Genomic DNA, 26,201 nt, shown 5'->3' with positions numbered 1-26,201 from the left:
TAAAGAAGATGTGGTACATATACACAATGGAATATTATTCAGCCATTAGAAGAAAACAAATCCAACCATTTGCAACAATGTGGATGGAGCTAGAGGGTATTATGCTCAGTGAAATAAGCCAGGTGGAGAAAGACAAGTACCAAATGATTTCACTCATATGTGGAGTATAAGAACAAAAGAAAACTGAAGGAACAAAACAGCAGGAGAAGCACCCAACCAAAGAATGGACTAACAGTTACTAAAGGGAAAGGGACTGGGGAGGATGGGTGGGAAGGGAGGGATAAGGGTGGGGAAAAAAAGAGGGCATTACGATTAACATGTATAGTGTGTGGGGGGCCCGGGTTGGGCTGTGCAACACAGAGAAGACAAGTAGTGATTTTACAGCATTTTACTATGTTGATGGACAGTGACTGTGAACGGATATGTGGCAGGTACTTGGTGAGGGCGGGGAGCCTAGTGAACATAATGTCCTTCATGTAAATGTAGATTAATGATACCAAAATAAAAAAAATATTAAACATACAATCTCAGGATGCTTTTAATATTAAAAGGAGATTATCTCTAGGAAACTGAGATGTATGATCACACTACATACCAACTGTTAATTTGGTTGTTGGTCTAGTCTCCCCTGCTGTGTTCATCAAGAGTCTCTCATTTAGTTTGCAGTGAGTCTTGATTTTTTTTGAAGAAATGGTTGTATTTTAATAGTTATTTTTGTGCGGAAGTAATAGGTGGCTGCATGACATTTTCAACTGCAAGTCATCCCTCTTCTGACATAGAGGGCAATGTAGTAAGCTGCATTATGGTTCAGTATACATACTCGTGGCCCCTTCTTGAACATCCTCTTTTAGTGGCCCTCTTTGCAATATAACCCCAGATCTTTTGGTCCCAAACATGAACACATAATTGACTATGGCCAGTCATTTGCTAGGGAAATTCAAGAGAAAATGCCCATACTCATTTCCCACAAATTCTGTATTGCCTCTGACTTACATTTTCTACATGAGACTGATAATGTTCTAGATACAGATCCTCAGTAAGCCTGGATAGTGACGTAAAACAACATGAAACGGAGTCAGAGCCAAAGGATGATAAACATACAATTTCAGATAGAAACACAATTTTGTTGTGAGTCACTGAGATCTTGGTGTTGTTTGTAAGAGTGTCATAACTTAGTCAAAACTGACAGCAGGGAATAGTTTGCCCCCTGCTGGAAGAATAAAAATAGGTTTGAGTATTACCCCTTATTTGACAGTGTCTTCATTTATTTGGTATTGTCTCTATATTCTTGACCAGTTCTATTTCAATTATGTATCCCATATCCATTCTTCATATATGCACAGCTAAAGATAAAAGGCCCTACCTAGTAATGATCTATACCTCTAAATTGGGTACAATTTTTAAAGACTAGCTCCTGTAGACCTAATAATGATCTATACATGGAAAAACTTGGACAGGGATATCTTGACTATCGCGGGAAGCCATAATGATTATCTCCAGTGTGTCCATTCATTTTAGAAATTTTTGTTTAGTTCCTTGCCCAGGACAGGAGTTTGGAAGGAAAATTTCATTTTAGATTTTCTAAATTTGAGGAAATTTAGAGAAACTGGAAAGAAATTTGACTGATAAAATTGTTGAAGTGAACATATTGTAGAATAAAATCATGTAGAGTATATATCTTAACTAGGTTCTTAAATTTTGGAGGCAAAAGGACAGGAAAATCTATTTCCAAACATAATCCTTAGCTGCTTACCTTTACTTAAAGTATTATCTAGAGGTAAAATTTATCCAGACTTTATCTTAAGAGGCATGTACTATACTTGCACTCTGTGGGATTGGACATCTCTCTATCCTCTCTCATCTAAGAATCCCTATTTGAAGTGAAATAAACCAGCCATCCAAAAGCCCATTGGGAGTTTAAGACCTAAATACAGCATGAGTTGCACAAAGAGAAAGTCAATAAAGCTGATTTCAGTGACTTCTGAAAAAGGTCTTTTCTTTTTTTTTTTAATCTTATATTATACCTTCCACAAGCTATTGGATAATGCCTGGAAATATCCCATTGGAAATTTTGATGAGGTTTTATGGAAAGAACACTAGGTTGGAAATTAGATAATGTGAATTCCAATTCTGAGTCTATCCTTCTTAACCTTTTTGGATTTTAGTTTTACTCTTTGTAAAATGAAGTTATTTGATGAAATTTTTCATATGCTGGCCTAGCCACTAAATTCCAAGTAGGACTCTGGACATATCAAACTACTTTTCTCACTGAAAACGCCAATGTTTAATTTCTAAATTAGTGTTATTTTTGAATGGGAAAAGACTTAAGAAGTCACCTAATTTAATATCCTAACTTAATAGATGAGGTCTTGCCTTAGCCCAAAGGACTGTAAATTTAATAGCAGAGGAAGTTGAGCAGCTCCCTCCTAGGCCAGAGAATGCTTCTACCACCACTGCTGCACCTCTGTTCTCATTAGTTTATTTCTAATAAGCTAGAACACTGTTATTTTCTCCTTCCACTTTCCTGTCCCTGGCTGCCAGACCAGGCTCCTTTCGTGAAATATAAAGCTTTTCTGGAACAAGATGGATCTTAAGGAAGACTTGTGAAACAGCAACAGACACTGGCGGTGGCTCTGCTGGCAACAGAGGGGCAGGAGGGGGCGGAGGCGACCGTCAGTGTTTGCAGCCCTGCTGAACGGTACGGAGCATATGCAAGCCTTGTGCTGTCCCTTATCACTTATAGGAGGGCTGGCAGATTTAAGTAAACTCAAGCTGTCTCTTCCAGGTAGAGGGGGAGGGTATTTATATAACAAAGAGAAGTGCTGGGTGCCTTTCTCAAGGTTTGGAGTATGAGGTAGAGACCACTCCAAATGTGTCCCTTTTTGCCTGAACTTCTGGAAAATTGGAGTGGATATTATGACATCAAGTTTGCTTAGACTCTTAGTTCTTAGAGATTTCATCTGTGTCCTTCTAGTATAGTAATATAGGAGAATGCAATTTGTGAGAGAATGGAAAAAGAGAGAAAATATAATTAAAGACAAGGTTTTCTTGAGCTTGATGGGGTGCTTTAAAATCTACAAGACCTACTTTGAATGACAATCCTAATACTGACAACAAATCGTGTCCTCACCAGGCACCTCTGTTAGTAATAATTTGTCCAGAAAGTAGCTCAGAATTCTTTTAGAGGGAAGCAGTCCAGATTGAAATCTTTCCTTACCAGAGCTCTTTTACTGGCCATCTAAAGATCCATATATCTTGGTGACCATCAGATATGCTATTTTTCTGAAAACATGTAACAGTCAGTTTAAGCTTTGAGTTTAACAAAGAAAACATTTCTAGCAGTTCCCAATAAGGATAGGATTATATGCAAATTCTTTTTAACAACACAAATTTCCTATGGCAGAGAGAATGTAATATTTTTATGAAACAGTTAAGTAATTTCACAGGGGAAAGTTCAACTATATAGTTTAATTTAATGATATTTACTGAGCATCATCTGTGTGCCAAGTATTGTACCAGGTTCATCTTTCTAGAACAGACAAAAATAGGTAATAAAAACAGTAGAGAGAAATTACTGAGTACTCACTATGGACCAAGCATCTTTTGGTTCATTTATGCATTTTTCAGGTATTAACTCAATTGCTCTTCTCAATAACCTAACGACGTAGGCATTATTATAAGCCCCTATTTCATTCATGAGGACACTTAGGTATAAACACTTTAAATAGATTTTTTAAGAAAATTCAATATTTAAATGACAGAACCAGGACTCAGGTCAACAGTCCAATTGTAGAAAGAACATTTAGAATATATTTAGAATATATTGGTTTGTTTGAAGGATTGCATCATTTCTTTCACAGCACACTGGATTGTATTGGTTCATCCCACTAAAAGGCTGTGAGGAAGTGGCCCAGACCCTGCAGGCTGGGCATGCACTCCCAGTGCTAGGAGGCCAGGACTACCTCTAGCCTACTAACACCAGAGTTTATATGTTGTGACAAGCAGGACTCACCCAGTTGCTTCCTTGTTTTTCGCTGCCTGTCCCTTTTCTCATCTTGGATCACTCATTTCTCTTGACTTTCAGAGAAACAGATTTCTCACCACATTTTCTCTCCTGTATACTATTTTGGGGGACAAGTATAAGGCTCAGAGGGAAGGGTAGCCTCTGGAGTCTTTGGCCCTGGAAGTAGATGCAGACATTAAAATTTCTTAAATGTTAAAAAGTCACTATTATTAAATGCAAAATACATCATCCATTTATACTACCCTAAGGGCAGAATGAATTATTTCTGAGAAATAATTCTAGAGCTAAGAACCCAATATATAAGGAATATGATTTAAATTGTTGAAAATATTTCAATATAAAAAATTTTAAAGTACTTGACATTTGTGAAAATATAAACAAAGAGCATAATAACATGTCTTTTAATATGTCATTCAAAATAATTAAAAACCCTAGGAGGAATTATTATGAGGTACTTTGCAGTATGAGTTCTAGAGTAAAGATGGTCTTATTTGAAATGTAAGTTTCATCTTTTCCTTTCTGTGAAACCATCGACAAGCAACTCCTTGTTACTGGAGTTCACTTTCCACATTAATGAAAATGGGGCCAGTTTAGTGTTTCTCAGATTGGTGCTGTGAAGATTAAATAAATGACTGCCAGTAAATCACTCAGGGTGGTAACTGGCAGTGAATTATACATAAATGTAGAGAAACCAAGAGAATGCCCCAAGAATGATGGATGAAATCACTGTAATGAATGGTCACAGACATACTGCAGTCAAAGGTATGAAACTCCACAAGAAATTCCTAGCATCACACTCGCCTGTTGTTTGCTGGGTGTTTTCTGCCCTAACTGGATCTCATCCCTATGCTTCTCATCAGAAAATTCCTACATGTTGAGCCAAAAGTCCCACCAATTTCTGACTTCCCATGGTTTGCACAGGGAATGTTATCAAAACCCCAGGGCAAGTGACAAGCTTTAATATTTAAGTCTTGTCATGGGTTTACCTGAAATGAATAGTCGATTCTTTGAAATAATATTTGTACAGCTTTTACAGCATCAAAATGCTTTCACCATTTGGTCCTGATAATAACATATTAGCTTCTCATTGTCCCAGCAGTCCTGTAAGGAACCCAGAATTGTCCACATTTTAAAGATGACTGATTAGAACCACTCAGTCAAACTTGAACCCAGATCATTGGATTGCAAATGCTTTGCTTTTTAAACTTCAACTGGCCCATGGAGTAATTTTTAAAAAAACAAATATAGTTTCAAGTAGATGTTTTCTGTCAATGTGACAAAAGTACTCATAGAATGCTCTCAAAGCCCAGGCTCTCAGTGTTCATCACAGAACTCATTTGAAGCCTCAGCTGTATTCAAAGTGGGCCTATTGGATTTGCCTAATAACTAAACCTGACTCATTCATTTAGTTTGGGCATTTTCTTTCTTTCATAAGTAGCCTGTTGAGGACAATTTGGGTGTAGCGATGGTCACGTCCTGCCAAAGGGTGGCAAAATACTGAGATATCTATGCACAATTAATCATGCAAATACAACATATGCCCATATGTCCAGGGACCAGAAGAAACCATACCACACCTTGAGCATGCTGCACACTCTCACTAAATATTTATTCTTGATTGATGAATTGCTTAAAATATGACCAGGTCATGGGAAATTGGGCAGAGAGCTAGGAGAATTTTTATGAGCTTGGCTTTTTGCCCATTCCAATTGTAATGCCTGCACTTCTTTCCACACTAACATTTAAGGTTGTGAAATGCAACCTGTCGTCTCATTTACCATTTGGCACATTTGTTTTTGTTTTTTTGTTTTGTGGCTTATACTGAATTTGTAAATAAATTCTGTATATTGACTCTCAGCAAATGACTTTTGAACTATAATGTACAAAGCAGTAGCCTTGGGGAGCCTATTAAACATACATATTTCCTATTAGATCTCACCTCAGAGATCTGGATGAGACAAAGAAATGTACACTTGTAAAACAGGTACATGGTTGGGGCCACATGGTAAAAGAGATGTTGTACAGAAATCTGTATATCCACTTTTGGAAGGGGACTGGAGGTATTAATGACACATTGTCCTAATAAAGTGCACTCTCATTTTTTATAGCAACTTTAACACAAATCTTATCATTAACCAACTAGATCTCTGATGATTACCAACACCATCAGGTGATTTTATTCATTAATTATGGTACATAATTCTCCAAACCACTGAGGGTTTGATCCACAAAATAGTTGTTGGGTTAACATCAAGAATAAGCCTTGGTCATCATTAACATGGAATAAATATTCAGCCCTTTAACAGAAGGAAATAAGGAATTTTAATAATTAATTCTCTACATATAATGATTTATCATTTTATTTTTTATAAATATTAGATGCATCTTTTCCGTGAATCATGAGTAAAATCAAGAAAAGGGGGTGTAGGGCATAGACAAAATAAGAAAGAAATTTTAAAATTTATTTTAATAAGTATACTGGAAGTTAATTTTAAGTAAAATTTAGTGAGAATTTAATGATCTGGTGACAATATTGAGACTCATTATTTAGCTATCAAATCAGAACATAGCAAACATTAATGTGTCTCAATATTATCACCAGATCAAATTTTAATATTAATTTGGTTATCAAATTTGAATGTAACAAAGTATCTCCTGTTAGGATACTATTTTGCCTGTGCCAATATTAGTGATGGTTGATTGGATTATTTTCTCTACAATTTTTTTTCCTTACATTTCTTGACAATGTAATTCAAGGATTAACATACAAGTCTGTACTTTGTTATAGTCCTTTAACAGATATTTCCTTCCATCCATCAAAGTTGATTGCATTTAGGTTTTTTATAACTCAGAAATATATTAAGCTTTCTGGCCTGAAAAGTTCTGAGTTGTGTGTTGTGGTCACCTGCAGGGTGGTCTTGTACAGGAAACACCCACCACTCCTGCAGGGCTAGACCATGTGTCGGCCTCACAGTATCACTCCCTGCCTGTAGCTAGTAGGCCAGGGTATAGACCCTGAAGAACACTGGGCTAATCAGGTTTTCTCTTCAGTAAATTTGGATTGGGACCAAATGATTGTACTCTCTGTCTGTGCTGCCTTGTAAGTGGAAGAGGTACATAGTCCCTCTGTGAACTGAGGAGCAGAGAAAGTTCTGCAGAGAAAAGAGCAAAGCAAATATGACTCTTAAATGTGTATTTCCACGTGGACCTCTCCTCTGAACTCTAGGTTGTACATAGACAGCTGTCTACTTAACATGCTGACTGAGAGACCCAAAAATGTTTCTAACACATGTCTAAGCCTGAAATTCCAATCTGCCTTTCCAAAGGTTTTCCACCTGCATTATCCCCCATTTCACTTACTGTAACTATATACTTTGTGCATCTCACACATGAAATGCTGTCATGTTTTACTCTTCTTTTATCTCATGACCCATGATTATCAGTGAATCCTTATTTCTTTAAAATATATTCAGTCAGATCACTTCTCACCATCATTACTGCTTAGTTCCCTTGTCCAAGCTCTCTTCATCACTCAGCTAGGTTATTGCAATGGTCAGCTAACAGGTCCCCATTTTTCACCCTCTGCATTCTATTCTCACCAAAGCAGCCAGAATGATCCTTTCAAAATGTAAAATTGTGTAATTTCACTCATCAGAGTCCTGTGGCACTTCTCCAGTTCATTCATATTAAATGTCAAATTCATGTCTCCTGCCTAAAAAGCCCTCCTTAGAACTTGTAAACAGAAAGCCCTACTAATACACAGGGGTACTTTGATGGCCTAACCGTGGTCTTGTAAGGCTGGTTTTTCACTACTTAGTGACTTCAGGCAAATCCTTCAAGCTCATCTAAGTCTTGGTTTGCTTGTCTGGAAAATAGGACTGACATCTGCTCTGCTACTTTCATAACATCCATTTGAGGATCAAATTGGGAAATCTGCACATATATAAACAATCATCATTGCAAAGTAACACAGATGTTGTACTTTGGTATTCAAATAATAGGAAGGCTACAACAGCCAAATAATGCAGTTCTTAAGAGGCAAGAAAGCATGTCAGTTTAGTTTTCACCTTCATTAAACTACTAAATTCTCTTAAAACTATTAAAAATATAAGTGAATTTGAGAGGAAATCTGAAAGATGGTTGCAGTAGAGGTTGGGGTATGATCAGATTAACACATATAGAAAATAATGTATACAACCAGATTGCCATTTGTTAATGCAATATGAAAAAAATTAGTGAATCAAAATACATACTAGGGTCTCCTAGATAGCTTATTCTTTCCACAGTAGGGTGAAAGGAAGGATGACCTAATCAGAAGGGAATTTTGTTTTCCTATTTGAAACAAAATATGCAATCAGCCAGTGTACAAATTTTGGTATGCTTTGTAAGTTTTCCTCAGGTGTCTGAATTTGAGAGATGAATAAAGTATAATTTGGTCTCTACTTCTGAGTTTTGATTCAGCAAGAGCTATTCAATGGTGTCAGATGATAATACAAACATTTAGAGCAATGTGATGGGGGAGAAAAGATGATCAATATAGTAGTCAATTTCAGTTTGCTTAATAAGACTACTAGGAAAATAGACTAGCACACATGAAATATAAAGTAGACAGAGAAGGTATTAACATAAAATTTTTTCATTGACTTATTTCTTTATACCTTTCCATGAACAACTCCATGCCCCTGCATCTGAGGATCATCACTGTGTACTGAGGCAGCATGGCTGACACCCAATGTCTCCACCTGCATGGATCAGAATTCTTTTGGGTTGTCTTTTTGAGTCAGTATCAATAGAGATTTATCTCTTCTTGAGTAACTCAAAGAATCCTGCATTTCCTATTGACTCAATGTAAGTAATTAACCTTTCATGAAGTGCTGGTTTGATGAAAGTGTTTTATCTATAAGTTGGGGATCAGTCCCAAAAGGCATCTAGGCTCATCACCCCTAGACTTGGTGAATTTAACAATATCCCTTCTTCTTCACCTTCTTAGAGAAAATGGGCTGAGTTAGAGGTGCTGCAACTAGTCATTAAAAATGACCCAAATGGGCTTGAAGGGCAGGAGCCTCCCTGGCCATGAGGGGTTCATGGGTGACTTGGGAAGGCCTACTGCTGTGACACAAGGAAGGGGCTGACCCATCTATAGCTGGCAGCACTAGACTTAATCCCCAGAGGCCTTGGTTTCACCATTCCAATTTGGGATATTACCTTTTACAGCCTTCACTTGCCATGTCAAAATGGATTAGTAAAAGGAAATAATCAAGTGGATGTTCCTGATTGGCAATGGGCACTTTAAACAGGGTACAGGCAAGAGAATTCTAAAAAGCAGCCAGATGGGATGGCAGTGTGAGAGATGAGACAGAAACCCCCTCCCAAAACCACATATAATATGAAAATATAGCAAATACATCTAATCCTGAAAGAGCAACAGGAAAGAAGGCTGCAGCAGACTGCCTACACCTGGGAAAAAGAGTAGACCTCAAGGAAAAGGGTAAAGTACCAAAGTCCTTCCCCCACCTAAGCTCACTAGGAGGAGGAAGAGAAATAGAATGGGGAAGGGGTGCTGGCCTAGAACTCCTGAACACACAGCCCTGGAGATCTTCTCTGGGAGCACGAACCTATATTACATCATGCTCTGGAGATTAGTGGGGTTGGAAAGCTAAGACAGGTTGAGTACTTGGAGAGATTGAGATTCCAGCCACTTGTGGAAATGCGTATCCACAACTGGCAGCTCTGGGACAAAAGAAAGGTAGGCAGTCTGAGAGACTTCCTAACAGCTAGTGGGCTCTAGGCCCTCCACTGTGATATGCAGCCTGCTGTACCTTCTTCCCACTGGCACCAGCTCACAAAACAGCTGCCCCACCATTATGCCAGGCCAGCTAGAGGGAGGTCCCACCTACAGCAGCTACAAGTGCAAAGCACAGAGATTTCTCCCAGCATGCTCGGCACATTGACCCTGGCACTGGAGGCAGGCACTGAAGCTAGGAAGCAGGAAAAAGCTCTTTCCTGCTGACAGGCACCAGTGTCACTCACCTGTGATCCCCACCATCGCTCCAGGGGACGAAAAGCAATAGAGGGTATAACTTTTGGCTACTAGAGAGTGTCACCCACAAATATGAAATGTCAAAGGAACCTGGTTCAACTCAAAATCCCACAAACACCAGAAAGAGGGCCAAGTGAAACTGAACTCATCAATCTTCTTAAAAGAGATTTCAAAATAAAAATTATAAACATGCTCATGGAGCTACAGAAAAATAATCAAGAAGGCATATCCACAACCGGCCAATCTGGGACAAAGGAAATGCGGGCAGTCTGAGAGACTTCCTAACAGTGAGAGGGCTGCTAAAGGGGCAAGGATTGCACAGGCCTTGTGGCTCAGGAGAAAGGACAGGTGGACAAAATTGTCCAGGTGCACTCTGCCCAGGTAGGAATTCAGGAATGAGATACAAATATTGAAGAATTCAGTATCTGAAATGAAAGACATAAAATGGAAGGACATAAAAACACAACAGATGAAGTAGAGGATACGGTAAATGAAATCGAAATTAGAGAACAGGAATACAAAGAAGATGAGGCACAGAGAGTAAAAAGGGTCTCTAGGAATGAAAGAATATTGAGAGAACTGTGTGACCAACCCAACCATAACAATATTTGTATTATAGGGGTACCAGAAGAAGAAGAGAGAGAAAAAGAGATAGAAAGTGTCTTTAAGTAGGTAATTGCTGAGAATTTCTCCAATCTGGGGAAGGAGATAGTCTCTCAGGCCATGGAGATCCACAGATCTCCTAACACCAGGGACCCAAGGAAGACAACACCAAGACATATAGTAATAAAATGGAAAAGATCAAGGACATGGACAGAGTATTAAAAGGAGCCAGAGAGAGAAAGTAGATCACATATAAAGGAAAACCCATCAGGCTATCATCAGACTTCTCAGCAGAAACTTTACACAGCATGATATATTAAATACAATGAAGCAGAAGGGCTCAAACCAAGAATACTGAACCTGCCAAGATTATCATTTAAATTTGAAGGAGGGATTAAACAATTTCCAGATAAGCAAAAGCTGAGGGAATTTACCTCCCAAAACCATCTCTACAGTGTATTTTGGAGGGACTGCTATAGATGTAAGTGTTCCTAAGGCTAAAGAGCTGTCACTAGAGAAAACAAAACCACAGTAAAGAAAGTAGACCAATTAATTACTCAGCAGATGCAAAATATAATCTATGACCCACAAAATCAGTCAAGGGCTAGACAAAGAGTACAGATGATACCTAATATACAAAAATGGAGGAGGAAGGAAAAGGAGGCTAAAAAAAAAGGACCTTTAGATTCTGTTTCTAATAGCATACTAAGAGAGTTGAGTTAGACTGTTAGATAGTAAAGAAGTTACCACTGAACATTTTGTAACCACTAATTTAAAGCCTGGAATGTCAATAAGTACATACCTATCAATAATCACCCTAAATGTAAATGGTCTGAATGCACCAATGAAAAGACATAGAGTACCTGAATGGATAAAAAAACAAGACCTGTCTTTATGCTGCCTACAGGAGACTCACATTAAACCCAAAGACATAAACAGACTAAAAGTGAAGGGGAAGAAAAAGATATTTAATGCAAAATAGGGAGAAAAAAGACAGAGTTGCAGTACTTGAATCAGACAAAATAGACTTCAAAACAAAGAAAGTAACAAGAGACAAAGAATGATGTTACATAATGATAAAGGGGTCAGTCCAACAAGAGGATATAACCATTACAATACCTATCCACCCAATACAGGATCACCTACATATGTGAAACAAATACTGAAAGAATTAAAGGTTGAAATAGAATGCAATACATTCATTTCAGGAGACTTCAACACATCATTCACTTCAAAGGACAGATCAACAAGACAGAAAATAAGTAAGGAGACAGAGGCACTGAACAACACATTAGAACAGATGGACCTAACAGACAGCTACAGGACACTCCACCCAAAAGCAGCAAGATACACTTTCTTCTCAAGGGCACATGGGACATCTTCAAGAATAGATCATATACTAGGCAACAAAAGAGCCTCAGTACATTCAAAAAGACTGAATTTGTACAAACCAGATTCTAAGACCACAAAGTTATAAAACTAGAAATAAATTACATGAAGAAAAGAAAAAAGCCCACAAATACATGGAGGCTGAACAAAATGCTCCTAAATAATCAATGGATCAATGATCTAATAAAAACAGAGATCGAGCAGTATATGCAAACAAATGACAACAATAACTCAACACCGCAAAATCTGTGGGACGCAGCAAAGGCTGTGCTAAGAGGGAAGTATATTGCCATACAGGTTTACTTCAGGAAAGAACAACAATTCCATATGAACAGTCTAAATTCACAGTTAATGAAATCAGGAAAAGAAGAACAAATGAGACCCAAAGTCAGGAGAAGGAGGGACATAATAAAGGTCAGAGCAGAAATAAATAAAATTGAGAATAAAACAATACAAAGAATCAGTGAAAGCAGGAGCTGGTTCTTTGAGAAAATTAATAAAATAGATACACTCCTATCCAGACTTATCAAGAAAAGAAGAGTATCTACACACATAAACAGAATCAGAAATGAGAATGGAAAAATCATGATGGACACCATAGAAATACAAAGAATTATTAGAGAATACTATGAAAAATTATATGCTAACAAACTGGATAACCTAGAAGAAATGGACAACTTTCTACAACTTTCTAGAAAAGTACAATCTTCCAAGGCTGACACAGGAAGAAACAGAAAATATGAACAGAACAATTACCAGCAACAAAATTGAATTGGTAATTAAACAACTACCTAAGAACAAAATTCCTGTACCAGATGGTTTCACAGCTAAATTTTAACAAACATTTAGTGAAGACCTAATACTCATCCTCCTTAAAGTTTCCCAAAAAGTCCAAGAGGAGGGAGTACTTCCAAACTCATTCTATAAGGCCAGCATCACTCTAATTTCAAAACCAAACAAAAACATCACAAAAAAAGAAATTACAGAACAATATCCCTGATGAACATAGATGTAAAAATCCTCCACAAAATATTAGCAATTCAAATTCAAAAATGCATCAATAAGGTCAACCATAATGATCAAGTAGGATTTATTCCACGTATAGAAGGATGGTACAATATTTGAAATTCCATCAACATTATATACCATATATACAAAAGAAGGACAAAAATCACATGATCATCTCCATAGATGCTGAAAAAACATTCAAAAAAATTCAACACCCATTCCTGATAAAAACTTTCAACACAATGAGTTTAGAGGGCAAGTACCTCAACTTAATAAAGGCCATATATGACAAACCCACAGCCAACATCATACTTCACAGTGAGAAGCTGAAAGCTTTTCCTTTAAGATAGGGGACAAGACAAGGATACCTACTCTCCCTGCTTTTATTCAACTTACTACTGGAGGTCCAAGCCATGGTGATCAGACAACACAAAGAAATAAAAGGCATCCAGATTGGTAAGGAAACAGTTAAACTGTCACTGTTTGCAGATGACATGATATTGTACATAAAAAAATCCCTAAAGAATCCCCCCCAAACAACTAGAACTAATAACTGAATTCAGTAAACTTGCAGGATACAAAATCAATACGCAGAAATATGTTGCATTCCTATTTACTAATGATGAACTAACAGAAAGAGAAATCAGGAAAACAGTTCCATTCACAATTGCATCAAAAAGAATAAAATACTTAGGAATAACCTAACCAAGGACATGAAAGACCTATATTCTGAAAACAAGACACTGAGAGAAATTAAATAAGATACCAATAAATGGAAATACATCCTGTGCTCATGGATACAAATAATTAATATTGTCAAAATGGCCATCCTGTCTAAAGGTATCTATAGATTCAATGCAATCCCTATCAAAATACCAACAGCATTCTTCAACAAACTAGAACAAATAGTTCTAAAATTCATATGGAACCACAAAAGACTCCAAATAGCCAAGCAATCCTGAGAAGGAAGAATAAAGCTGGGGGGATTATGCTTCCCAACCTCAAGTTCTACTACGAAGCCTTAGTAGTCAAGACAATTTGGCACTAGCACAAGAACAGACCCATAGATCAATAGAAAAGAATAGAGAGCTCAGATATAAACCCAAGCATATATGGTCAATTAATAGATGATAAAGGAGCCCTGGATATACAATGGGGAAATAACAGCCTCTTCAACAACTGGTGTTTGCAAAACTGGACAGCTACATCTAAGAGAATGAATCAGGATTATTTTCTAACTCCACACACAAAAGTAAACTCAAAATGCATCAAAGACCTGAATGTAAGTCATGAAACCATAAAACTATTGGAAGAAAACATAGGCAAAATTCTTTCAAATATAAATATGAGCAACTTTTTCCTGAACGCATCTCCTCAGGCAAGGGAGCAAAAGTAAAAATGAGCAAGTGAGACTACATCAGACTAAAAAGGTTCTGTACAGCAAAGGACACCATCAATAGAACAAAAAGGCATTCTACAGTATGGGAGAATATATTTGTAAATGAGTTATCTGACAAGGGGTTTACATCCAAAATATATAAATAATTCACACACATCAACACCCAATAAACAAATACCCTGATTAAAATACCAATGGAGGGTCTGACCAGACACCTCTCCAAAGAAGAAACTTATATGGCCAAGAGGCACATAAGAAGATGTTCCACATTGCTAATTATCAGGGAAATGTAAATTAAAACCAGAATGAAATAACACCTCACACCAGTTAGGATGGCTAACATCAAAAAGACTAGGAACAACAAATGGTGGCAAGGTTGCGGAGAAAGGGGAACCCTTCTACACTGCAGATGGGAAAATAAATTAGTTCAACCATTGTGGAAAGCAATATGGAGGCTCTTCAAAACACTATAAATAGAAATACCATTTGACCTGGAAATTCTACTCCTAGGAATTTACCCAAAGAAAGCAAGATCTCAGATTCAAAAAGACATATGCACCCTTATGTTTACTGCAGCACTATTTACAATAGCCAAGATATGGAAGCAACCTAAGTGTCCATCAGTATAGGAATGGATAAAGAAGATGTGGTACATATACACAATGCAATACTATTCAGCATGAGAAGAAAACAAATCCTTCCATTTTCAACAACATGGATGGAGCTATAGGGTATTATGTTCAGTGAAATATGCTAGGCAGAGAAAGACAAGTACCATATGATTTCCCTCATTTGCGGAATATAACAATGAAACAAAACTGAAGGAACTAAACAACAACAGACTCACAGACTCAAAGAAGGGACTAGCCATCACCAAAGGGAATGTGTGGGGGAGGGTGGTTGGGGAGGAAGAGAAAAGGGGATTGAGCAGTATTATGATTGGTACACATGCATGGTGCGTTTGGGTTCACAGGGAAGACAGTTTAGCACATAGAAGACAGGTAGTGATTTTGTGGTATCTTACTACACTGATGGACAGTGACTTCAATGGGGCATGGGAAGGACTTGATAATATGGGTGAATGTAGTAACTACAATGTTTTTCATTTGAAACCTTCGTAAGAGTGTATATCAATGACACCTTGATAAAAAAACAATAAACAAATAAAGCAGTGAGATGGTAATGCCCAGGAACACATTGAAGAAGATATCTGCCCTGTAGGTAGACAGAAAGAAGCTGAAAGTTTCAAGCCATATCTCATATTTGCATCTAGTGAACTGGGCTTCAAGAGGAAGAGAATAGACAAAGCAGACCAGTGAGAAAGCTGGAGTTATAATCAGACTGGAGATAATAAGGCTCTGAACAAGGACAAGCAAGTGAGGATTCCAGATGAGGGGAGATAAATGGAAAATATTCAGCTAGACTTCATGATGTGAGAGGTTCAAAAGAAATAAATTGTTGTGTTAAATAACAGAGTTTAGAAACTTTCTTGCTCTAGGGCTGAAACACCAAAACCTAATTAAGGTCCTCCCTCTGGCATTTTAGAACTAATTTAGAAAATGTTTTCCCAAATCTAATGCTTCCTCCTCCTCACCCCTACACACATAGTTTCCCATCTACAATGCTTTTAATGTAGGAAAACTCTAATGGAGACTTACTATTAACCGTTCAGAGACGTCAAGCCAGGTCGAGGTCGACCAGCCCTTTGATTAGAACCTGTCTTATTTTCTTGAAGACTTTCCAGATCTATACCTGGGTTGTATACTTCCCATGGACTTCCCTTATCTTGCATAAATTGATGATCTTGATTAATTAACTGTACTGCATCAGATCCTAACATCAATACTGTAAAATATACTTCAGTCCTAGTTTTTTTAATCATAACCACTTTGGACATTTAAGATGTCGAAATTGCCTTACATTACCCATATCCATTTTCCTACTGAAGTTTTCATTGTTGTTCTTTGTCATCATGTTTACCTTGGGTAGTCGCTCTAGGTTCTTCCTAGGTTTAGCACTTATTTTCTTGAGATAAACCATATGGGTAGGAGACTCTGATGGACACAAATGCCCAGTTGGGCACTAATCCATTTAGGAGTTAGAAGATACTTATGGAAGAAGTTCTCAATGTTGGTTATGCATCAGAATAATCTGCAGAATAAAAAAGGAAAATTTAAAAAAATGAGGGGAAAAGTAAGAACTCAAAACAATATGTAAATGAATGGATTAATTTCTAGATGGATCATCTTGTTCCCAGAGGTCTAGATGAAAATTAAGTATCTCTAGTTTTATCAAAAGCTTGTCAAATATTTTGCTGACCTACAAGATTTAAAGAAGTTTTCTAATAAGTTATCTAGTGCTACTTCTTACTTTCAAGTAAGAACACAAGATCCAGTTAAGCAGAATCCCATAGTTAGAGATACAAGTAGTGTATGGAACTTTTTTCTCAGACTAATGTGTTTTATATTGCCAGCAAATCCCTTGTGTTAAGTACCTGATTCAAACAGTAACTAAGAATATGTATCTCACATAAAATTGAACCCATAAATTCCTTTCACTTGGTGGTTCAGTAAGCATTGGAACCATATGCCCCCACCTATTGCTCAGCCAGACCAGATGACTATATTTAATAAAGCCTTAAAAACACCAAATCTGGTTATAATCAGACTAGCAGCAACTACTTATGTAATCAACCAAATGTGCATAGCTAACACCTTCAGGAATTGTCCAATAAATATAACATGGACTCAAGTGTTTAACTGCCAGTCTTGCCCGTAATTGTCTTTTTTTCAGTGTTTAGGAAGTTGAGCTGCTAACGAATGTCTGTTAAGCATTACTCCAACCTGTTTGAAAACATGTTATACCACTTATGATGATGGGTCTGTGTTCACACGAGATGACAAGAATCTGTTTGCAACCTGTTATGTTAGTGTTGAGCCTCTTGAGAGATTATGGTAATAAAAGTGATTGCAGGCTTATCTCCTGATCATGCAATTCTTCCTTTATTCTTGAGTTTGAGTGTGCTGGTAACCAGCACACCCCAAATAAACATGATCTTTTCTTCTTTTGTATGCAAGTTATTTAAACCTATTTTCCTCTGGTCCATTAAAAAAAACACACAACTGATCTAACAAACCCCTCTCTCATGCCAACTTTTACCATAATTATTTTTACCAAGTAGGTGCACCATATTGTGCTGTGGATGAGTGCCCTGAGATGACTAAGTGAGCAAAATTGTCTTTTGTCCTATATCTTGGCAGGGTTGTCTTAACTCAAATAAATGTTCTTCATTCTGTGATTTTTCCCTGAGGCATGGCCCAGTGGGACTAGGCCAACTCCAGTAAATGCTGCCATACTGGGAGATCCTGTTCTGGATGACTAATTTTCTCAGGGTATTCTGTAGACTCCTGGTCAGCTACTTAATACTGTGCAAAATATTTAGAGGACACCAAGAAAAGATGCTGACTTGAGCACAGGTATTTACCTTGCCATATACTTTCCTTTCCATTATACAACTAAAATTTATGGAAATACATATGCATATGTGTGCATATCTATCTATCTATCTATCTATCTATCTATCTATCTATCTATCTATCTCTCTATCTATCTATCTATATATATATATATATATACACGTGTGTGTGAATAAATACATCATATGCTTGCATATATAGATATTTCCAGTCTGGGTTGATAAGATGGACTTCCTTAGCAATGAAAATTCAAAAATGGTGTTAACTAAACGGAACAAAGTGAAATCATTTTGATGAGCTCTAGAGTAGTGATATTGAGGAAATATGAAGGTTGATTTATAAATCCCTACATTTTCTAAAATCCCTAAAATTACAAATTTTCTATAACTCTGTACCAAGAAAGTAGTACAGAGTTACAGAAAATAATTAGAAGAAATCCTGAAAGAATACCAAACGAAGACTGTAATTGAAAGTATTGACCAAAGGAATACAGAGGGAGTACCCAACTTATCATTAAATTGGCTGAGATTAAATATTATTCAGAAATAGATGACTTAGGATGCTAAAGGACAACATGCAAAAGAATACCAGTAAACAAAAATGTCTCCAGTGAGATGGTTGCCCTAGATGTGGTTTTTAACTGAAGTCACAGGTCAAACTGTTACCTCAAATATTGGAGAGACAGACAGGTAGATACAGAGAATCATATCTAATGAGAGCAGACATCTCCACAGGAATCAGTGCCTGGGTAGGAAATCCTGAATTGTACTTAGAAAATTGCTAGGGACTGAATTTGGACAAGTCTGAGAGTTTGAAACTCTGAGGTGAGGGGGTTTCCTTGTCATACGGGGGCTGCCCCACTTTTATGAGTTTTACCTCCAGGATTGCTACCAGGTTCTCACGGTGAAGATCAGAGAAAAATCCCTTCCTGCTTGCTGCCTAGGGAGGGGAAAAATGATCAATCTGAAATACTCCCAGAGAATTCTGGTCTTAACAAGGCCTGACTTCAAAAGAAAAAAAAATTGCAAGTCTAAATAGCTGGGATTTTATCCAAGCCTCACCAACCTGAGGGAAAGGGGATACTCACCCACAGCCTGCTCCAGCCATGTATATGAGGGAAGAAAAATACCCATCTCCTTCCCTAGTAGCCTTCCACATGGGGGAAGGGAAATAGCCAACTCCAGCCCCTACAGCCTTTCAGCCTCCACTAAGCAGGTGGTGGGGAACTGGCAAGCACCTGAGAAGCTCACAGCCCAAGGATACAGACTCACTGAAAGACTGAAACTAATCATAGGAGTGTATCTTGTTTCTCTCCCCTCTTCTTACCACCACATCTGTAGGGCTACTGTGTAATAACAGAATACACTAACTAGAAGAATGGCACATATAATTTTATTTATAATTTTATTCAAGAATGAGTCTCTAGGGAACCCCAAAGACAACAGGGGAGATAAAAATAAGGACACCAGAGGAAATTTTAGCCTGTCACCTGCAGCATAGCCACAGCAAACACAGCCAAACTCCTTGTCAGATAATCATAAAATGTAGCATTAAAGGCCTGTTTACCTCAGATCCTTTTACCAAGGTCATCATACATAGCTTTCAAAACACTTCAAAGCATGGTAAAAGACAAAAACTCAGTTTGAAGAGATAGAACACACATCAGATCCTGACACAGATATGGCAAAGATACTGGAATTATCAGACAAGAAATTTAAAGCAACTATGATGAATATGTTAAGGGCTGTAATGGAAAAAAATGGACAACATGAAAGAACAGATGGGTAAAGCAGACAGTTGGAAATTCTAAGAACAAATCAAAAGGAAATACAAGAAATCAAAAACACTAACAGAATCAAAGAATGCCTTTGATGGGCTCATTAGTAGACTGGACAGACCTGAAAAAAAAAGAGTGAGCTGGAGGATATGTCAACAGGAACTTCAAAACAAAGAGATAAAAGACTCTAGAAATCCCCAGAATATCCAAGAAATGTGGGTGAACTATAAAACATTTAACATGTGAATAATTGTACACCACAAGGAGAAGGGAGAAAGGCACAGAAGTATCTGAAGCAATAAAGACTGAAAATTTCCCAAAACTAATGATAGACACTAAAGCACAAATCTGGGAAGCTCAGAAAACATCAAATAGGATAAATGCTAAAAAAAAAAAAAAACTATAACTGGGCATACCGTATTTGAACTGCAGAAAAAAAAGACAAAATTTCAAAAGAGACTAGAGTAGAAAACAACACAGGCACACTTTACTTATAGAGGAGTACAGATAAGAATTACTTGGAGCTCTTTTCCATATGCAAGCAAGGAGACAGTGGACTGAAATATTTAAAGTGTTGAAAGAAAAAACTCAACAACCTAAAATTCTACATCCAGTGAAATTATCCTTCAAAAGAATAGGATAAATAAAAATGTCTTCAGGAAAAAAAAATGAGAAAATTTGTCACCAGTAGATCAACTTTGCAAGAAATGGTCAAATAAATTCTTCAAAAAAAAAAAAAGAAAATGATATAGGTCAGTAAGTCAGACCTACATAAAGAAAGGGAAAGCATTAGAAAAGGAAAAATGATGGTCAAATAAAATATTTTATTTTTCTTATTCATAATTGATCTATCTACCACCTTTCTGGTTTAGCATATATGAGAAGAATTCTATTATTATTGGAGAAATCAAGAAGAATACACTGTCCTCTTCTGTAGAACAAAACAAACCATAACAGAGCACCCTCAGATGAAGAATAAAGTCTTTGGAACCTAGAAACAAAACAAAACCTGAGCCTGCAAAATATTTTGCCACCCCACAAGAAAGAGATAAATAGCACACTTGAGAGACAGAAAAAAGCATAATTTTTGCCAACAATAAAACTCAACAAAACTATATATATAGTCTATGAAGCAGTAGATAAAATATGAGCTAAAACATGGAAAGAATATGATGAGAAAGCAGAAAAAGAATGGAAATACAAAAGAACTGTTTGGAGGAAGAGAAAGATCTTAAGTGACCTAAAGCTAAGTTAAAAAAATCAAACATTTTATTTGAAGCAGTAAATGGAAATTAACAGAAGAACTGACTCAGAGACAGGGAGGGCAAATGACAGACTCTACCAGAAGATAGAGGAAACTGAGAAAAAGGGGAAAAGGCCCGTTAAAATACAACAGACAAGGGGACAATGGATAAAGAGTGTATTGATGATGGCAATTCTTAAGTGACAAGAGCAACAGAACAGAAGCAATTATATGCTTAAATAAGTACTAACATCAACAAAGATAAATAAAATTAAATGATACATGAATGGGAAACTCAGACACTAAATTCTTAAACACAGCATAGACTAAATCTAAACATGGATAGGAAAAAATGCGTAGTTTTTGTGTGTAAATATACTCTAGGTAAAAAATGCCCCAATATATTAGGGCAAAGAACCCAGGTTTTCAAAACAAAAAAAAGTCTAAAGGTAGAGATTAGGATAAAGAAATTTTGTTTAGTCATTTTTTAGAGGAATGGTTGCTAAATGATATTTCAACTTTAATTCTAAAATTAGATAAAGACCCATAATATTTTCAAACCCTTAAAATTAATTCCTGATAGAATTTAAAGACACATGTTGCACGAGAATAGATTTTCTCAGCAGACTGAGTGGCAGCTATAAAACAATAACTACTGGGGGATTTACTAACTGCAGAGAGGATGCTCTATCTTAAGGGATTATATCCAATTTCTAAAAATATCAATGGATAAGGAAAACACATCTATAACCAGATTATGCCTGGGGCCTCCCTAATCAAAGAACTTGAGACAATAATAAAAGCAATAAATCTAAATAGCAAATGACAGAAAGAAAAGAAAAATGTATATATTTTTAAAAACTAAATATATGTGTGTGTGTAATAGAACATCATAAACACATATACTTTTATTTCCATTATTAAACTAAAAGACACATATTCATATAGGAAGTATAATGAGAGCTCACTCCTCTCACAGCTGAATATCCAGCACAGTGCCTTGAACTGACACAAGGGAGCTATCAAGGTCTTGAGAGGTTCTAAGAGCCTGTTTGATTTGACTATAAGAATAGGAATCGCCTACTGTGTCCCCATTGAAAGAGCTCTCCTTTCATTTGGTCCTCATTGCTCGTTCTAATTTCTAGCTTGTTCAGGAAATCTTCCCTTGATCTATTACTTCTCTGATCACCTGCATTCTAAAATTTTTGCTGACCAATATCCTTCCACCTAATGTAGTCCTTAGCTTCCACCGCTTATTCATTTTCAAAACCTGGTTTTCATCTCTGCTTAGATTTTGAGCTCACTGAGGAAAACCTCACTTTTTTTCTTGATCATCAACAATTTTGAGCACTGATCTTGAAATGATCCTAAAATAAGCAGTTGATTGATGGGTGTGACGTGTGTGACAAATTTCCGTTTGATGTACAGGGAAAAATTAGCAAATGAAGAGAACCCTTTTCTGCATTCTCCGCCCCAGTAACATTTTGAAAGGCAGTGACTGAGCCTTCATTAAGTCTGGGACACAATCAAATTGTGACCTTCCAACATAATCGTGTTTCTGTGTCCCATAATATATAATGCCGTGGGAAAATTCAAATAGCCTTGGTTTGATGCACAAGAGTCAAAATTTGAGATTCTCTTTTTTACCTATCTCTAGTAAGCCTAAAATATATGTTTAGTACACAAGTAGCCTTGGAAACTGGATTAAAGATCCTATGTTAGTAAAATAAAATTAACCTATTTGTACCTTATCAGATGTTTCGTAAGCTATTCAATAGCTGTTTTTAATTTGATGTAACTGTTAGGCATGGAATGTATCAAGGAAATCCTATAAACTGGCAAGCTTCTCCCACAACCTACCAAGCACAACTGGATACATAGAGAAAGACTGGAAAGTTGACAAGTATAAAATCCCCATACTTTAAATGCGTAGCTGACAAGAGAGCCAAGTAGTGATGGTAATAACTCTATGAAATATTTTTTCTGGCTCTGTGTTAGATGCTATAGTCCAGTATTAAAGCAAAAGTCTCTGTCTGGAAACTAGTTCAAGAAAAAGAAAACTCTTCTAACTAGAATATTTAGTATTAGAACAAATGGTTTGTCTTTTGCTGTCAATTTATATCTACAAGTCATCTAAAAGAAAGAAAGCAGTTCAAAACATGCTCTTCTAGAAGGTAGCTGGTGTGTTCAGTGACATTTCAAACTCTCCTGAGGCCAGTGAGATGTACCACTATCTGACAGTTCACTTGATGACTTTGAAGGGACGTGATCTGGGGTAATGGTGAGTGATACAATTTAAGAGATTTCTTTGCAAGTAGAGTTAATTCTCCACATGTATTTTGGATCTAGTGCTAATTTTCCTAAGCTACAAACATGGAGCATTACAGATGGTAATATGAATATATATATAATCTTATACCCAAATTCATGGCATGTCCTGTTAACTCTGGGATGTTCAAACATTTTGGGGACCTTTCAATCTGTGTTTCCATGCAAACTGAACCCATTGTCTTCTTGTTATTGGCTGATATGGACCATTAAAAATCTTCCTTTAATTTTTCATTCAGCCTTCTGCCTATGTTCCAAATTACAATAAACTTGGAGACAGGAAAGTACTTCAAAGGAAAACTACGTCAAATGATATAGTTTGCCATTATGAAAGAATGGATCATATTTTATAGATCAACTGTACCAATCTTAAATCATTACAACCAAAACTTTACTGGACTGTATTAGAAAGTAATAATTTCTAAACTGTATTTATATGTGCAGGATTCTTAATTACATGGTATACTAAAGGACTTCTTTTAATGAAATGAATATGTACCCTTACATATGAACCATAATGCTAAAACTAAATTAATAGTTTTATAATATAAACTAAATAAATAAAATAAACTACAGTTAATTTTGATAATATATTGGTTCCTCACTCTCCCCATCACCCACAGTGCTTTTCATAATATCTAGGCAGTTTCCAAAAGAGAGGAGAGAGTTTTGGTTGTCATGAGCTGAGACCAGGACAGATAATCTATAAGCCATCTATTTTTTTTACAACTGCAAACTATGTCTGCCACTAATAATATAATCTACTTAGTACTTCCTTTGCAATACTTTCCTGTCTCCAAGTTTATTTTAAAGTAGAACAGACAGAAGGCTGAGAGTGAAAATTGAAGGAAGGTTGTTAATGGTCAGTATCAGCTGATAAGGACAATGGGCTCAGTTTGTGATGATGGAAGTAGAGGTTGAATGATCCCAAAGTTGGGATATCCTGACATTAATGGGAGATGCCATAAATTTAGGGTATATATTTCTGAGAAGGGGAGACAGGGGAGGATCAAGCCTGGGGAATCAGCCAAGCTGGCTATAGATGAGAAATTAGAAGAGTGAGGCTAATTTTATTGATGTGGCTACATAGCACTGTTTGCTCCAAAAAAAATTGGTATCTCCATGATTTATCTTTAAGCAAGCATTTATCTGGTTTATTCTTGTACCTCAGAAGCCTAAACCAGGAAAAGACCTGCAACTTGTGAACCAACAGGTGGTGTGAAGTGATGTTTAGTGACTGTGGGCATGGAGATTTTCCTGGGTATATTGCATCTAAAGTTTAACTATAAAGCAAGGGAGTTCTTGGGAGCAATGAACAATCTGGACATTCAAGCTAAGAAACCTAAATCCTCATCTAGTTGCAGAGCTGAATGTTAAGCTCTCCTGCATGTGTTTATATGCTGACCACTTGACTAAAGATTTACAAAACTGAGGTGGTCCTTAGCTGGAATGGAAAACAACAGTGGACCCAGCTGTGTAAAGGGAGGAGGATTTGACAATAGTCTTGCCTCTGCTATCATCCTCAATAAATCACACAGGTCATAGGAGTTTTTTATTTTTAAGTATATTTTAGCTGAAGGACCTCATTTGCCAAGGAAGATGTGACATAACTGAGGACAACCAGAATGATAAGAGATCAGCAATTGGGTGGAGTTCCTGAAATAAACGTTGGGAATAAAAAATAGTAGGAATTATTATTAATGTGACCCTGCTTAAAATACTGAGCTGTTGGGGAAAAGTTAAGCAAGACTCACATAAACAAATATGGGCCAGAAACCTCACACAAAGAACAAGACATACATGACTTGAACAGGGGAAGTAGATGGTTTGACCAGAGAAACTACTGAAGGTAACATTTGCAGTACTGATCAACTGAGGAATGGGAAAATAATTCCAATGGGAGAAACAGTAGGTCAAAGGAAAAGACAGAGACATAAGAGGAGAGCACTTCTTGATATATGGGGAAATTCAATATGAGTTAAGAGTTTGGAAACCTGAGGTGATGTTCATGGATGGAAAATGTAAAGGGTGGGAACATGGATGGCAAAGAAACAGGATAGATTATCAGGAACTTTGCATATTTTGCTAAATCGCATAGAACTAATTTCATAAAGAAGAGCCATATATATGACTGGTTTAGCAGATAAATGATGGGATTACATTTGCATTGGTAACAAGGGGGGTCTAAACATGGAGCCCAATGGATGAGAGATTACAAAAATTCAGATGAGAAATGATGAAGATTTGAGCTAAGTATGCACAGGTAGGATCAATCATAGTGACCCATTAATGAGTAAATATAGAATAAATGATGAAGATTCAAATGATGGGAATTTTTCTGGAAATATAGAGGAAGAACTACAATTGCTTGGACAAGGTGATCCATTGGGTACAATTGAAGAAGGTATCTTTCCTCCATTTTTATGGCTTGAATAAATGTTGATACAAAAAGACCAAGTCCTGGAGTACAAAGAAAAGATGTGGAATTTAGTTTTGTTCTGACATGAGTTTGGCTGTACAAAGGTGGATCTTATTTGGAAACATATATGAGATTAAATAACATACAGTTATTAAGTTATAAAGTAGCTTATCCTAGGATATCCTAAAACACTTAAAAAGACATTTGTGAATTTTTCTATTTTCTTATTCATCATGTAATTGGAAACTGCACTATATGTTTTTTATATCACTGCATATCTACATTTTAATATTTTGCATGTTGAAAAAAGAATGAGGGCAAAGGGAGTTTTATTAATAGGGTTTTGTATCAGGTCAGGAGTGAGAGAGGAAACATAAGCTATATTTCATATTTCTCCAAAATCTTTGATATTACCAGGGATAATGATAATGGTGAAATCTCCAAGGGGGATATGATGTTCTGAAGATCAAATACATTACTCTAAATTTGCATTAT

General features: G+C 36.7%; 1 long non-coding RNA gene across 17 annotated transcripts in view; it reads right to left on the bottom strand.

The window, feature by feature from the left end:
- Positions 1-26,201, bottom strand: part of LOC108410232 (uncharacterized) — a 95,119-nt gene that overhangs the window by 26,251 nt on the left and 42,667 nt on the right. For 12 of the 17 annotated variants that reach the window (XR_012127901.1, XR_012127906.1, XR_012127900.1 and 9 more), the window contains 3 exons: positions 16,444-16,614; positions 5,011-5,125; positions 4,013-4,180 (listed from right to left, as the gene is read on the bottom strand). This is a non-coding gene — a long non-coding RNA (uncharacterized lncRNA). The remainder of the gene's footprint in view (positions 1-4,012; positions 4,181-5,010; positions 5,126-16,443; positions 16,615-26,201) is intronic. The other 5 variants (XR_012127907.1, XR_005057494.2, XR_012127903.1 and 2 more) reach the window with 3 other exon arrangements.

This window comes from Manis javanica, chromosome 2 (genome assembly GCF_040802235.1).
Source record: "Manis javanica isolate MJ-LG chromosome 2, MJ_LKY, whole genome shotgun sequence".
Lineage (NCBI taxonomy): Eukaryota > Metazoa > Chordata > Mammalia > Pholidota > Manidae > Manis > Manis javanica.
This window is presented reverse-complemented; position numbering and strand designations above follow the sequence as displayed.